General features: G+C 34.4%; 1 long non-coding RNA gene across 1 annotated transcript in view; it reads left to right on the top strand.

The window, feature by feature from the left end:
• The window catches only part of LOC101178394, a 46,608-nt gene extending 34,916 nt beyond the window's left edge, over positions 1 to 11,692 (top strand). The window contains exons 3-4 of the long non-coding RNA XR_001114130.2: positions 9,708 to 9,798; positions 10,830 to 11,692. This is a non-coding gene — a long non-coding RNA (uncharacterized LOC101178394). The remainder of the gene's footprint in view (positions 1 to 9,707; positions 9,799 to 10,829) is intronic.
• The last annotated feature ends 3,780 nt before the right edge of the window (positions 11,693 to 15,472 follow it).

The following is a 15,472-nucleotide window of genomic DNA, read 5'->3' as shown; positions in this document are numbered from 1 at the left end:
AAAACAAGAGATATAAAAATGTGTAAGTTTCTGAGCTTGGAGAAATCACTGGTGAGTTGACAGAACTAGAATAAAGCCATCCTGATTTGGCACTGGAAGACATAGGGAGCTTGGTGTCAAATGAGGCTTGACATGAAGTAGAGGGACAAATTATACAGAATTTTTGAATATATTCAAGTTATTTTACTTTATATTTCAAAAAATAAGAAACCATAAATAACACTTACCAAATTCTCAATTATTCTGTATAACAGTCAAGCACAAAAATCTTAGCAGTAGGTTGAGAGAGGCAGTTCATCTTTGTTCCTTATGTCTCTTATTCTCCTTTTGGCTGTGGGCTAGCCTGGACAAGTTCTCTCCAAAGGGGTGGAAAAGCACTTACTTACAAGGCAGGTGAAAAATCCTGAGGCATCTGAAGGTCTGGGCTTGGAAATGGATCACTTTGTTTTCCAGCTTCAACTAATGGCCAGGCAAATCTCATGGCTGGGGAAATATACTCTACTACTAAAGTCAAGGGGTGTGGAAATGTACTTCACTACTCTACTGGGGAAGGAGAAATAATGAAGACTTCTGAGTTTTAATCTAACCTACCACAATAAAGAAATTGTTAAGTATGTGTGTGTATGTTTGTTTGTGTGTGTGTATGAGAGAGACACAGAGAGAGAGAGAGATGGAGGGAGAGATGAACTAGAGAGAGAGAAAAAATAAAATAACTACATTACCTTGTAAAATTATTGGTTCAATATGGAGAATGGATTAGATATATCTATCTATTGATCAATTGGTCTGTCTGTTTTTCTATCAAGACCTCTGTAGTGTCCCAAAGAAATGACAGTTTTTTGGATTTGGATGAGTGAAGGTCATGAAAAAAAAGTAGATGAATTTAGGACATAAAATCAAAAAAACTTGGTGATGCCTTGATTTTAAGTGTAGACTGAGAGGAAATTAATAAAGATATATACAAAGTTTCTTTCTTGATAAATTGAAAACTTGATGCCATTCCTTAGGAACAAAGCAGCAGAAAGCGAACCAGTTTAAATAATTGAATTATGACAAAACATTCTGCTTTGGAAATATTCAATTCCAGGTAAATTTGAGATATCCCAAAAGAAATATTAATCAGAGAATTAGATTTTAAGGTTTCAATCTTAGAGGAAGCTATTGATAATAAAAGTTCTCCTCTATTATTTCTTCTTATGTACCAAAAAAGAATATTGGGAAATACTGAAGAGCTAAGTTTTTATTAAAAGCCCAGGTAGAGGAAGAACAGTCATCAAAAGAGTCAGTAGAAGTTGGTAGAATGGTAGAGGGAAAGCCAGAAAATTCTTGTCTCATGCAGCCGAGTGAAGAGTGTGCTTTAAAAAAGAAATAAATAAGCAAGAGTCAAATGCTGCTTTGAAGTCAAATAAAATGAAAAACAAAAGCTTCATTCAATTTGCTGCTTTGCTTACATAAAATAATATTTTTAAAAATGTGATTAGGCTTAAAATTGAGATACAGGGTGATAGCTGTTAGGGAAGTAGTATTCCAGCAAGGGTATGTTGGTTTGCTTTTGCTTTTATATTTCATTTCATTTTATTGGGTAAATCACCAATGCTCCTTCCCACACCAGAAAAAAAATGTTACTATAGAACTATAAATATATCTCTGGGATTTTGTCCTTCTTTCCCCTATTATTTCTTCTTATATAAAAATAAATACCCTTCAAACTCTTGCTAGAGCTAAAAATAACACGTGCATGTAAAAAGGGCACAATATCGTCTTAAGGGAATATGCTACTTCTCCAAGAGCAATTAAAGCAAATAGTATCATGCCAACAGGAGCTGTTGAAAGTTATATTGTTGATCTGTGGTTGGAGAACAGCATATTGGATGTCAGCCATATGAATGCCAAAAATAATCCCCTAATATAATACAATAGTTATATGTAAAGCATTAGGCTGAAGTGTAATATTTTTTAAATATTAAATTTTAAATTCTTAGGGTACTGAGGATGAGCGGTGCTAAATTTAATTAAGAAATCAACTTCCTCTTTTAAATGATTTTACTTTGTATTATGTCATGAATAGATTGCTCAAAACTAATGTTCGAAGTAAAAAAAAATGCTTCAATTCAAATGAATGTAAAATCTTTGTTTTGATTACAGTGAAGCTACCCTGATTCATTTAATACTAATGGCATCAGTGATGACTCTAAGTTTCAGAAACATTCCATAGAGTACTTCTTAGGTTTTTGTGTAACTTAGATTCATATCGAATACTAGAACAGGAAAATGGGTGCCAGCCTTTTTCCCATGAGAAACCATCATCGAAGTCAATGCTACTCAGAACATAGTAAATACCCTGACAAACATGCTGACATACACAAGTCCTTACCATTCTACTAGAAACTGATATATTCGAATAGTCAAAAAATTTATGTGATGAAACCTATAAAGTGATTCAGAGATGGTAGTTTAAAAAACACACTTCATTTTTACATCCATTATAATAGCATTGTGCCATTATACATTATAAATTCTATTTCTTAAAATAATATCCAATATGTAAAAAGCTACATTTGAATACTAAAAGAACATTTATCACACTGTGGTCCTAGAGTGTATAATAGTGGCTACAATATAATCGGTGAAAAATAAGTGGTTGCTGAAGAAATTGATTTTTATAAAAATATTTTCCAGCACACAGAAGGTAAAACAAAAGACTTCAATGTTTTCGTTCCATATTGATTCTGACCTGCCTGATGGCAGGTAAATAATACCTAAAGCAGAAACATCAATTGGTAATCTGCTGAGACTGAATAACTCATTTCCCACTTATCACAGAAGACTGTAGACAATGTCTTGAGGTTAATTCTTAATTTTGAACCTTAATCTCTTAAAATGCCTCAACTATATGAGTTTGCTTTGGGTGATACTTAGAAGTTTGAGCAGTTTACTCTCTCATCTGTTGTGCTTTCTTTAATATTTTTTTTTATTGTTTCATCTTCACTTGTAGGGTAAAAGAGAACTTGATTGCATAATTATAACATAACAGATGGTCACTATTATTAAATTTAATACTAAATACCCTATCTAGGGTAATCAGTTCAGGAGCCTGAATAAGAGCATTTATAACGTAGTTATATTTTTGTCATCTTTGGCTATTTTCTTCTATTCTTTTCAGCCTATGTTTTGCATTTGCATCATGGTAATAAATAATAGCATCTAATTCTTTATCTTAGAATCTAAGAAGTGTTAAAAAATCTGTCATGTAAAACACTAATTCTGATTACACTAGGAGCACCTAAAGTTATTGATATGTTAATCGAATGTGGTTTGGGAAAAAGTGTCATCCACCTTACGGCATTCATTTGCATATTAATAAAAAAACTTTGTCCAGTAGAGACATTTTCTGATTAAATCACTAACGTAAGAGCTCACTTAGAGATTATATGATTTCAAACTATGAACTGAAAAAGTCATAATTTCTAAAGAAAAGTCTTCTCAGACAAGCAATTTATATAAAAGAGCAAAGAAACACATTGAAGCTATTGATACCATGTCTATACATACCAAGAGGCAAAGAAAGCAATGTGCTAAAGCATGTTACCAAACATTTCTGGACTTTTCTTAAGAAAATTTTTTCTCTAATGTTTTTTAGAGCTTTGTGGTGGTCAGATAAGTTTCCCAATTTCTTGCAAGGAAAGGCTCTTGGGAGAAAGCTGAGAGGTTAGCATAGGTTGTAAGATACTGGAACACATACCCGCGATGACCAGCAATGGCTATTAGGCTTTGAATTAGTAACATACAATAATAAGAACTACTTAAACTGCTTCACATGCAGGGAAACCATACCAATCCATATGTCTGAAGCCTACCAACAAACTTCTAGATTCTTCTCCAGAGAGTTTCATTTGTAAGGTCCTTGGTCAACCTTGCTTAATTTGGATTTTTAAATAAATGGGTATAAATCATGTAGCCTGTACTGAAACATTCTGGAAAAGTTTTCAGAAAGCTTCGTTTTCTAAAAAGATATTATTATTTAAGAAGCCCCATTATTTAATCTAGCTGCTTCCGACCCTGCTTTGCAATTATGTAGTTTCTTTGGTTGAATTCATATTCAACTTATTTTATGAAGATCATAATTTTGTATAACTACATTGTGGTTTTGTAATATGTCTTACATAAGAGTCCTTGTGACTTGATGTTCATTGACTTTTTATATTCATTATTTGACTTTTCCTTTCGGAAAAGGTACAACATTTGAACTCACATTATGATAGTTTCTCATTGTAAATATATGGTCATCAGTGTAAACTATTAATTAGCACCTCATGGGATTTTCTTAAGTGTCATCATATTTTTGGCTTAGATTTTTCTTTTCCAGTTACCTTTCTTTCAAAGCAGGCATAAGATATAAAAAAGGTAAGTGTTGGCTTCCTCCAATTAATAATTATCATCTTTTACAAAAAGATGATACTAATGACAATAAGTAGTAATGGTGGGTGATGTGTTTGCATTTAACCTTTTTTCTCCTCCTATTCTCACTTGTCACTTGTAAGAGTCTTCCAACTAAGTCAAATGGAAAAAAAAAAAAGTCTGAGGCTCAACTTGGCATCATTAAAGCACTGACCCATGTAGGGATAGGTATAGACAATGCATGAAACTTAAGAGTCATATTTTGTTATACTTAGAGAATTATTTCCAACTTTCTACTGGACATCTCTACTTGAATGCTTCAGAGATATTGACACATAATAAACACTAGGTTTACTTTCTTCTTTGCTGCTCAGATCTCCCTATCTTTACATTTTTTCCTGCCTTGCCATTAAATACCTCTCTTGCCACCATTAAATATCTAGTTAAATCATAAGCCTAGAAATTAGCCTCAGTTTCTCCCTGTTGTTTAGCCTTTAATTTCATTGGAGATAAGACTCTATCCATTTTGCCTCTTAACACTTCTTGAATTCCTCCCTTCCTTTCCATTCTCACTGCAACTACTTTGCTTCAGACCACTATGGCTTCTCTGTTAGACTTCTCTAAAAGTGCCTTGACAGGATCCTATGCCTCTGGTCCTGTTTTTATCCAATCTATTTTTCACACCATTGTAAGAATTACCTTTATAAATCACAAATGTGACTATGTCATTTCTCTGCCAATAATTATTCTGTGACTTTAACTTTCAACTTCTAATAAGTCTTTAAAAGGCTTATGACACACTGTAAGAATCTTTCATATCCTAGCAACTCTTACCTCATAAGCCCTATTTCTTGCCAATCCTTCTCCAGTTCCTTACTCAGGTCATGCTTACTTTCTTGTAATCCTCAATCACGACGTTTCTATTTTTTTTTCTGAACCTGTGTGCATATACTTCTGTAAGCCTAAACATATCTTCTCTTTTTGTTTGCTTAGCTAAATTTTATGTCTTTTTCAACATTTATGAAGACTTTAAAAAATAATTTCAACTTTTATTTTAGATTCAGAGGGTCCATGTGTAGGTTTGTTACATGAATATATTATGCAACACTGAGGCTTGAGATACTAATGATCCTGTTACCCAGGTAATAGGAATACTATCCAACAGTTTTTCAATCCTTATCCCCAACCCCACTCTAGTAGTCCCTAGTGTCTATTATTGCCATCTTTATGTTCATGAGTACCCAAGGTTTAGCACCCACTTATAAATGAGAACATGCTGTTTCGACACTCTCTTGCTACCCTTTTGGGTTTCTATTCTATAAGTTGTTGTAAAATCTCGAATTTGCTTTGATTTGACACTTATTAAGATGAATCACAACTGTATTTGTCTGTTCTCAAGCTGCTAATAAAGAAATGCCCCAAATTGGGTAAATTATAAAGGAAATAGGTTTAATTGACTCACAGTTCCACATGGCTGGGGAGGCCTCACAATCATGGTGGAAGGGAGAAAAGAAGCAAAGTCATGTCTTACATTGCAGCAGACAAGACAGAGCTTATGTAGCAGAACTCCTATTTATAAAATCATCAGATCTTGTGAGACTTATTCACTACCACGAAAAGAGTATGGGGAAACTGAGTCAATTACCTCCACCTGGCCCCACCCTTGACATGTAGGGATTATTACAATTCAAGGTGAGATTTGGGTGGGGACTCAGCCAAACCATATCAACAACTGTCTTCTGCTAAACCTAAATATCCTCAACCCAGAGATTGTGTCTTTTATTTTACTCCTCACAATTTCTAGCACAGTGCTTGACAAATATTTATTTGTTGAATAAATGATTGAATGAATGAAACCAGGTTAATTTACTTGATTTTTCTCTTCTGATTTTTCTTGATTTTGCTGTTAGAAAGTTCTTATAAAAAGGCAAACAAACTCATATGCAGCACAATCAGTATGTGTCCCAAGTAGACAAAGGACTCCTACTTGACACTGTTCCATACATGTAGATAAATCACTTATACATTATAATACCTACTACCATCCATGATGTTCTCCCTACTTAAGACCTCAGGAGTATTGTTGATCATTCTGCTTAATTGGTTACACCTAATATTGAATAAGTCTTTTTGAATCTATCCTCCAAATTGCTCTTGGAGGCTTTTCCTACCTCTTCTCTTAATTCCCGTAACCACTGTATTATTCCTGCTCCCATCATTTCTCATCTAAATTGGTTTCCCTAAATAGCTTCATATTTTCTTATCTCATTTAACCCTGTACAGTCTAGTCTCTGTAATATTACCATAGTCATTATTCTAAAATAGAAATTTATTTATATTTTGTGCTTAAAATCATTCAACAGTTCTCTTATTTCACACAGAAAAGTCAAGATTTACTTATAAGGTGTGGCAGATAAAATGTTTTATTTATATCAAATCTATTACATTTTTGTCTTTGGGCATTCCAATTAAGTCTGTTTCTCAGATTCCATTACTGATAGACAACCTTTCAACATTTCAACTGCATTGAATCTTGGATCATAACATGAGTAAGGAATGTAAACTTTATTTTGTCAATCTGATGAAATTCAAAGTTTCTCTGTTAAAGCATTTACATTTACTTACACTGATTAATACATATGATAACCACAGCACTGCGGTTAAGAACATGAGGTTTTAAATTACAAATGAGTCATGACTCCAATATCACTACATATGGAAATGTAGGTAAATCACTTTCTCACTCTAAGTTTGGATTTTCTTTTCTAGAAAATGGTAACTATCTCATTGTGATGTTGATATTTGAACACATAATTAGAACTCAACAGATACAGGATATTAGTATCTATGAAACCAAGATAATAGCATTTACTTTGTATAGGATTGTTTTGAAGGTGAAAGGAGGTAATCTGGGAATAAGCATTTAATATAGTACTTGCACATTCTATTTGCTTAATTAAAACCAATATATGTGGATGTTATTATCATCATCATCATCAATATGAATTTTATCTTTAAAATTCATGACAAGGTAATGCTTCATAATGACCCTAAGCTTATTGAAACTTCAAGCAAACCAAAACTTAAATTACGGTAATTTCTCAGCTATCCAACCAACAAGGTGCTGCTTACACAAATATTATCTAGTTTTACTTTGGATGAACAAGAAATGCAGCAGTAGCACTGACCATTTAAATCTTCAAATATTGTCCCCCTCCCCACATACTTTATTTCTGTGAACAATTAACGCAGCACAAATTGCTTTTTTGGCTGTGGAACAAGAGGAAGGAGGAGGAGTTAGTTCAAATAATGAGCAAATTAACAATAATTACTTAAATGAATGAAACTTGCCCTGAATACCATATGTTTCTATTATACTTTGACAATGGTTTTAAAATCTTGGCTATGTTTAGTTTATTTGGCAAACTGTATTTTAACATCATCTCAAAAGCTATGATCTAAGGAAGGCATAACTAAATTATATTTGGTAAAAAAGAAAAAAATGATCATACATTGTTTAAGTATATATAAGAACATATTTTAAATCCACTTCACGCTCTGTTATTTCTAATTTTATGAGTCAAAAAACTTAAACACTCTCACAAGTACATGATTTTCACTTACAGGTACATTATAGCATACTCAAAACTACAATTGAATTATGAATAATAGCTGTGATTTTAGAAGCTGAGAATGAAATTGAAATAGTATAATATTTACCTCTCTTTAGAGTATATTTAGTCTAGTTAAAACATGCTGGCATAGATTTGAGCAGGTAATAACCGACTATATTTTAAGGCTGGAGGCAAAGCCCAAGGTACTAACTCAAGCAGGTCATTAACGCACTGGTAAAAATGCTCACAGGATATATTCTGGCTTTCTATTTCTATTTGTGCATTTTATATGGTGTATTCATTATTGAAGATGCCAAAACTACTTGGGCTAAGTAATATATTTTGGCATAACTTGATAATTTATTAATATTACCTTGTAAATTGACCATTTTAAATCTGTTATTCTTTAATAGTTAGTTTTCCTTTTTACTATCTACCTTATTTCTTACTATAATAATGAATATCTATAGTGTTGCCACATCTTAGTTTTTAGAATTTATGTCTATTAAGCAAAAATACAATATTAGACTTCCCAAAAGTTTAGAGAGTTATATCTGTATTTGGCAAATACTTCCTAAATATTTATTGTTGACTAAATTACTGATCAATTACTTATTGGTTTGACTGGGATGCCAATATATTAGTGACTTAAAGGGATTAGAGAGCTGTATTTTTTAATCCTGAAAATTTTGTTGGTAAAATTCAATTTATTAAATACGAATTGAAAAGAAATATTTTCCCTGGCTACTCTGCTCTCCTTTCTGCACACTTGAACAGGACCATTTCTCACATCCTCCCATATTTGCTGGAGTTTATTAGATGTTTAACTCATCACTTCTCCTGGCATATATATATATATATATATATATATATATATATATATATATATATATATATAGCTTGTCTGAAATCAAGCCTTTTCTCATGTAAAGTATCTATCTTCCACTTATTTCTATATATGTGTACTTTTCAAGGATATAGATCCCTCCTTACCTAGAAAGTTCTAATTTAAAACTTATAAAATTTCGTACTTGCCAAACCAAGAAGGGATTCTCTGCTGGCTGCCAGTTTGCAAATCCCGGTTATGGGGCGAAGCCCAAACTTCTAAGCATGGCCTATACTGTCCTTCAACATCTGGCTCCTGCCCTCTGACTTGGCTCACCTTCCCATCACTTTGATGTGCAAATAAGCCTCCAGTTGCCTCAAAATATTTGTAACCACCTCCCTCCGTCTTTTATGTAAGACTTTGTGCTCTTACACAGATTCATCTCTCTGCCTGAATTTCCTCCCCCAGCTATTCCTTTCATATATCTCTGAGACTGGTTGGAAAACTTCTCATTCTCCAAGTAACTGTAAGTGTTACCTCCTTTGAAAAACATTTACTCAAGCCAAGTCAGTGAACTGTAACACCATGGTTTCATAAATATTGCAGAATTTCTCTTATCAAAGTAGAATTATCTACTTATCTCTGATGACTTCAATAAGACTTGCGGTTCTTGAAGACATGAATGTCTATCTATAAGCTTAGCTGTCTTGTTCTCATTACCTCTTACCCAGACATTGACATGAGTCTCCTAAATTAATTAATTCTTTCTGCTGTGGAGTTTTATTTGTCTCACTTAATGAGACTAGTGAGGCGAACCACAATGCCATCAGATACCCTGATTTTTATATTTTCAGTTTACTTTTTTTTAGCTCAGACATATCACCTTGAAACTACAAAATGGCTGTCCTACTTCCAGCACCACAGTTATATTCTGGGCAAGAAGCACAAGAGCAGCAGGAGGTAAAAGTGTATGTCCTGGCCAGATTAGTTCTCTTTAGAGACTTTTTTCTCAAAAAATCAAATATTTTCTCTCTATTATATACGACTGGACAAAACTATGTTACATAAATGTTTCTAGCTTCCAGGGAGAGCTACAAAATGTAAATTCTACAAAATGATAAAGTCGGTCCATTTTCACCCTGAATAAAACTGGGTTTTCTTAGTAAGGAAGGAAAGAATGACTATTGGCTTACTTGCAGATATCCTGGTCCTCATTATTTAAACTTCTCTTTGTTCTTCTCAGGGTGTTTCCACACAATAAGTTGCATAAATTTTTATAGATCAACTGGATGATTTTAAGAGAAACACCATGAAAGAACAATAATTAATCACCAGGAAAAATAAAAAGAAAAAATAAGAACAGTTTCATTTCTAGAGTTAATTTCCAGTATATAGAAGCATAGGCTTACCTTTGGAGGGAAGAGCACACACCACAGGAATGCCAAGTACCTATAGGATGCTGATACCATACATGACATGACTGAGAAACTTCTTCTTTTCTGGAGTCCTAGCTAGGTTCAGCTCAGTTTTCTTGGTAGTGTTTTTCAAGATAGCCCCATCCCAACTGGTTTGGTCTGTTTCCCTATTTCTTGTAGGTGTTTTCCTTTCTTGATGGTATCTATTTTGCTACTTACAAATAGGCGGTAATGGATTAATACCAGACATCACTCCAATAACATATTAACACTTTTAACAGTAGACTTTTATATAAGGAAATTATTACGTCTCAGTTTCTGGATATGTCCTGGCAGGAATAGTGGTGGGTGGGTATGATTTTTAATAACCTCCAACTCATAAGCATAGACAGTGTTCACATTAGGTCAGTTTGTTTTGCCCCCTGAGATATTTAGGATAGTTGACTTTATCTGGATCTCTCCCTTCCTCTAGGTGGCACTATGTTTAGATGCATGCTCCACCCGAGCGAGATTTGTTCTATGAAACCATTTATAAATCACAGTTGAATAATTGCTCTTTCTTTCCCTTCCCTTAAGCTCTTACAATGCTTAGAGTTCCTAGAAAACCCACACAAAATTATCATCCATTCTACAGAGCACCAATCTTATGGAATAGAAGTTTCCTTAACGAGTTTGTCCTTCTCTGGGAACCTATCTGTGACTTCTAGAGAACTCACACCACAAAGAAAACTGTCTGCTCTGAATATGCTGGACCCACTCAACGCTGAAGTGTGTTCTCTGCTTCATCGGCAGCCTGATGATTGCAGCACTCTTGTAACCAGTCTTCTGATACCCAGGCTCTCAACTCTCATCACCTTACCATCAGGAAACATTCTGAAACAAGCATCGGAAACACATGATTCTCAATGCTTTATGCTGATTAATGATTCCTTATTGTTTAAAATATTTAAGCATGGTATCAAATGTTGCTCAAAAGCTAACCACTGTTTTGGTACCAGTACCATGCTGTTTTGGTTACTGTAGCATTGCAGTATAGTTTGAAGTCAGGTAGCGTGATGCCTCCAGCTTTGTTGTTTTGGCTTAGGATTGACTTGGCAATGTGGGCTCTTTTTTGATTCCATGTGAACTTTAAAGTAGTTTTTTCCAATTCTGTGAAGAAAGTCATTGGTAGCTTCATGGGGATGGCATTGAATCTATAAATTACCTTGGGCAGTGACCAATGGAACAGAACAGAGCCCTCAGAAATAATACCACACATCCACAACCATCCGATCTTTGACAAACCTAACAAAAAAAAGAAATGGGGAAAAGATTCCCTATTTAATAAATGGTGCTGGGAAAACTGGCTAGCCATATATAGAAAGCTGAAACTGGATCCCTTCCCTACACCTTATACAGAAATTAATATAAGATGGATTAGAGACTTAAATATTAGACCTAAAACCATAAAAACCCTAGAAGAAAACCTAGGCAATACCATTCAGGACATAGGCATGGGCAAGGACTTCATGACTAAAACGCCAAAAGCAATGGGAACAAAAGCCAAAATTGACAAATGGGATCTAATTAAACTAAAGAGCTTCTACACAGCAAAAGAAACTACCATCAGAGTGAACAGGCAACCTACAGAATGGGAGAAAATTTTTGCAATCTACTCACCTGACAAAGGGCTAATATCCAGAATCTACAAAGAACTCAAACAAATTTACAAGAAAAAAACAAACAACCCCATCAAAAAGTGGGCAAAGGATATGAACAGACACTTCTCAAAAGAAAACATTTATACAGCCAAGAGACACATGAGAAAATGCTCATCATCACTGGCCATCAAAGAAATGCAAATCAAAACCACAGTGAGATAGCATCTCACTCCAGTTAGAATGACCGTCATTAACAAGTCAGGAAACAACAGGTGCTGGAGAGGATGTGGAGAAATAGGAACACTTTTACACTGTTGGTGGGACTGTAAACTAGTTCAACCATTGTGGAAGACAGTGTGGCAATTCCTCAAGGATCTAGAACTAGAAATACCATTTGACCCAGCCATCCCATTTCTGGGTATACACCCAAAGGATTATAAATCATGCTGCTATAAAGACATATTCACACGTATGTTTATTGCGGCACTATTCACAATAGCAAATACTTGGAACCAACCCAAATATCCATCAATGATAGACCAGATTAAGAAAATGTAGCACATATACACCATGGAATACTATGCAGCCATAAAAAGGATGAGTTCATGTCCTTTGTAGGGACATGGATGAAGCAGGAAACCATCATTCTCAGCAAACTATCACAAGGACAAAAAATCAAACACTGCATTTTCTCACTCAGAGGTGGGAATTGAACAATGAGAACGCTTGGACACAGGAAGGGGAACATCACACACCGGGGCCTGTTGTGGGGTGCAGGGAAGGGGAAGGGATAGCATTAGGAGATATACCTAATGTAAATGACGAGTTAATGGGTGCAGCACACCAACATGGCACATGTATACATATGTAACAAACCTGCACATTGTGCATATGTACCCTAGAACTTAAAGTATAATAATAATAATAATAATAATAATAATAAAAGCTAACCACTAAATTCTGTAGAGACAGGGCACGGTGCCTCGTGCCTCCCCCGCCACTTTGGGAAGCTGAGGCAGGTGGATCACCTGAGGTCAGGAGTTTGAGACCAGCCTGGCCAACATGGCAAAACCTTGTCTGTACTAACAGTACAAAAAGTAGCCCAGTGTGGTGGCACATGCCTATAATCCCCAGCTACTCAGAAGGCTAAGGCAGGAGAATCACTTGAACAGGGAGGTGGAGGTTGCAGTGAGCTGAGATTCTGCCATTGCACTCCAGCCTGGGCGACAAGAGCAAAACTCCGTTTCAAAAATAAAAAAATAAAATAAATAAAATAATAAAATAAAATAATAAAATAAATAAAATAAATTCTCACCAATAATCCAATACCTGAATTAGATCTCACTGAGCTAAATTCCTCATTTTAGGAGCAGTACTTACAATTGAGATCCCCAAGTTACACAAGCAGTGAGTCCTATTGTTGATATGTAAGCATAGGTATTTTGACTCCAAGTGGTGTCAAAATTTTTTCTACTTTTTAGAAAAAGTAGAGGCTCACAGTGTCAGAACAAACTCGGCTACTGAATGTGAATTCCTCCAATTTGCCATCCTTTCCTGCTGAACAAAGGAGGTAATTCTGTTCTAAGACTCTTCTTACTAATAGATGTGGTCCACAGTCTATGGTCCTGACCTGGGACCTGCCATGAACTTCTTGGCTTCCAGACCTTGTATGCAGTTCATAAGTAACAAAGGCCAGAGATTTGTAGTATTATTGCGGGAGAAGGCATCCTGATTCTCAATAATAATACATTGGTTCTCAGTAATAATAAATCAATGGACATTTGGGACCCAAAGAATCCAGGGTTGGTGATGAGATACTAGAACATTCAGCTATTTTCAGGACATAGTGAGTTCACTTGAGAGTTCTCTATAGAGAAGTTTCATAATCTTATAACTATCTGTCTTCAAATGGAGATCAGATAAAAAGGGTAGGCAGAGTAACTTGCGAGGAACGAATATCCTTTTTTCCCCTCTATTTCTTTAGCTCATATAGAACTTTGAGTTGTCAATCTTGCATATATACATCATGCAAAATCAACTTTGTTTCAGAGCTCTGTGGCAGATTCTCATTGTCTTTTTATCAAGAAAAATAAAACATTTTGCTATTATATTTACAATAGCTATGTTTGAAGCTTTTATACTTTTACTATTCTATTTTTTTCATTTTTGCACTTCAGAGTGCAAAGGCATGTTTTACAGCATTGTAAAAAAATAATACATATCATCTAATTCCTCTAACTTCCCATATCTTGACTAAAACTCTGTGTAAGTGTAAGGTACCATTTTACATTGTCACTGTATGTACTTCCGGCTCTGAACCATCTTTCCTGTTCCTGAGAGATACTCAGAAAAATAATAGGGCATCTTCCAGATGATTATGTGTCTGTGGGAAGCGGGTTAGGGAACCCTAGACATTGTAACCTCTAACAATCCATTATCCATAAGCATGAGGTATTTGAAGAGCTGTCTTTCATGATTAAGAGATGTTTTCATTTTAATGGTCTCATATGTCCTCATAAATGCATAGGCAGCACTTATATTCCATCATGACAGAGATTTCTGGGCTATAAAAATACATATGGTTTTATTTTGTCTAATAGTTTTCATCATTGTCAATATTAATTCTATTTCATAGCATAAAGCTCCGCAATGTTAGATATTTGCAGCAGGAGGTCGATTAAATATATACACACCACTTTGACATTCTTATGTTTTCTTCTAAAACAAGACAAAAAGTAAATGCAAAAAGATATAAAAAAGTGCAGGTGAAAATGAAATAACAAGCAGTGTGAGATGATTCCAAAGTTAAGTTTTAAAAAAGATTTTTTTAAAAAATAGCTCTTATTTTAATTCATGATTTAAATATAACATGTTTAGTATTTTACTTCTTAGAGATGTAATGAGAGTTAAATTAGACTATCTGGAAAGTACAACAAGGTTTGTATTTAACCCCTGTTAAAAATACTATTTCTTACTGATAATTTTTCAATATTGATTTGTAACCTAGCCTAATAAAAAGACTGATTTTATTTTTATGACTGCAAAAATACTATTCGAAAAGACAGTGGCATACATTCTGTGGAGTCTACATTCTGTCATACAGTGGTATGCAATATTATAGTGGGTAAAGAGAATTCCATTTTAGAGAGGCTTGGTTATGTTTATGAAAACTATGCTCATTCAATGTACTGCTTTCATACATGTAATTCCCATGTAAAATTCATTAGGACACATTATGCTGTGAGAAACTTGGAAAGCATATTTTTCTGTTTTTGGTCCTGGAGCACATTTGTCATAAGTGCATGCATCAGACATTTTCTATTCTGTTTCACTTTTATTTATAATTCTTACACAACCTTTTTGGAAGTGGCATTGAGTTTCACAATTTAGAGATTGCTTAGTGGAAGTTCACTGGCTACATTCCAAAATCTAATTACTTGGCTTAATTGAAAAACTTTTAGATTTGCGCTGGCTGGCATTTTCTTACTCCATAGATAATAGGTTAGTTTTTCTCCTCAAAGTAAACCTCCTTCCCAAACCAAGCACACACCTACAACATGTAGTTGAGCTGTGACTGCC

The sequence above is a fragment of the Nomascus leucogenys genome, chromosome 10 (assembly GCF_006542625.1).
Source record: "Nomascus leucogenys isolate Asia chromosome 10, Asia_NLE_v1, whole genome shotgun sequence".
In the NCBI taxonomy this organism is placed as follows: domain Eukaryota; kingdom Metazoa; phylum Chordata; class Mammalia; order Primates; family Hylobatidae; genus Nomascus; species Nomascus leucogenys.
This window is presented reverse-complemented; position numbering and strand designations above follow the sequence as displayed.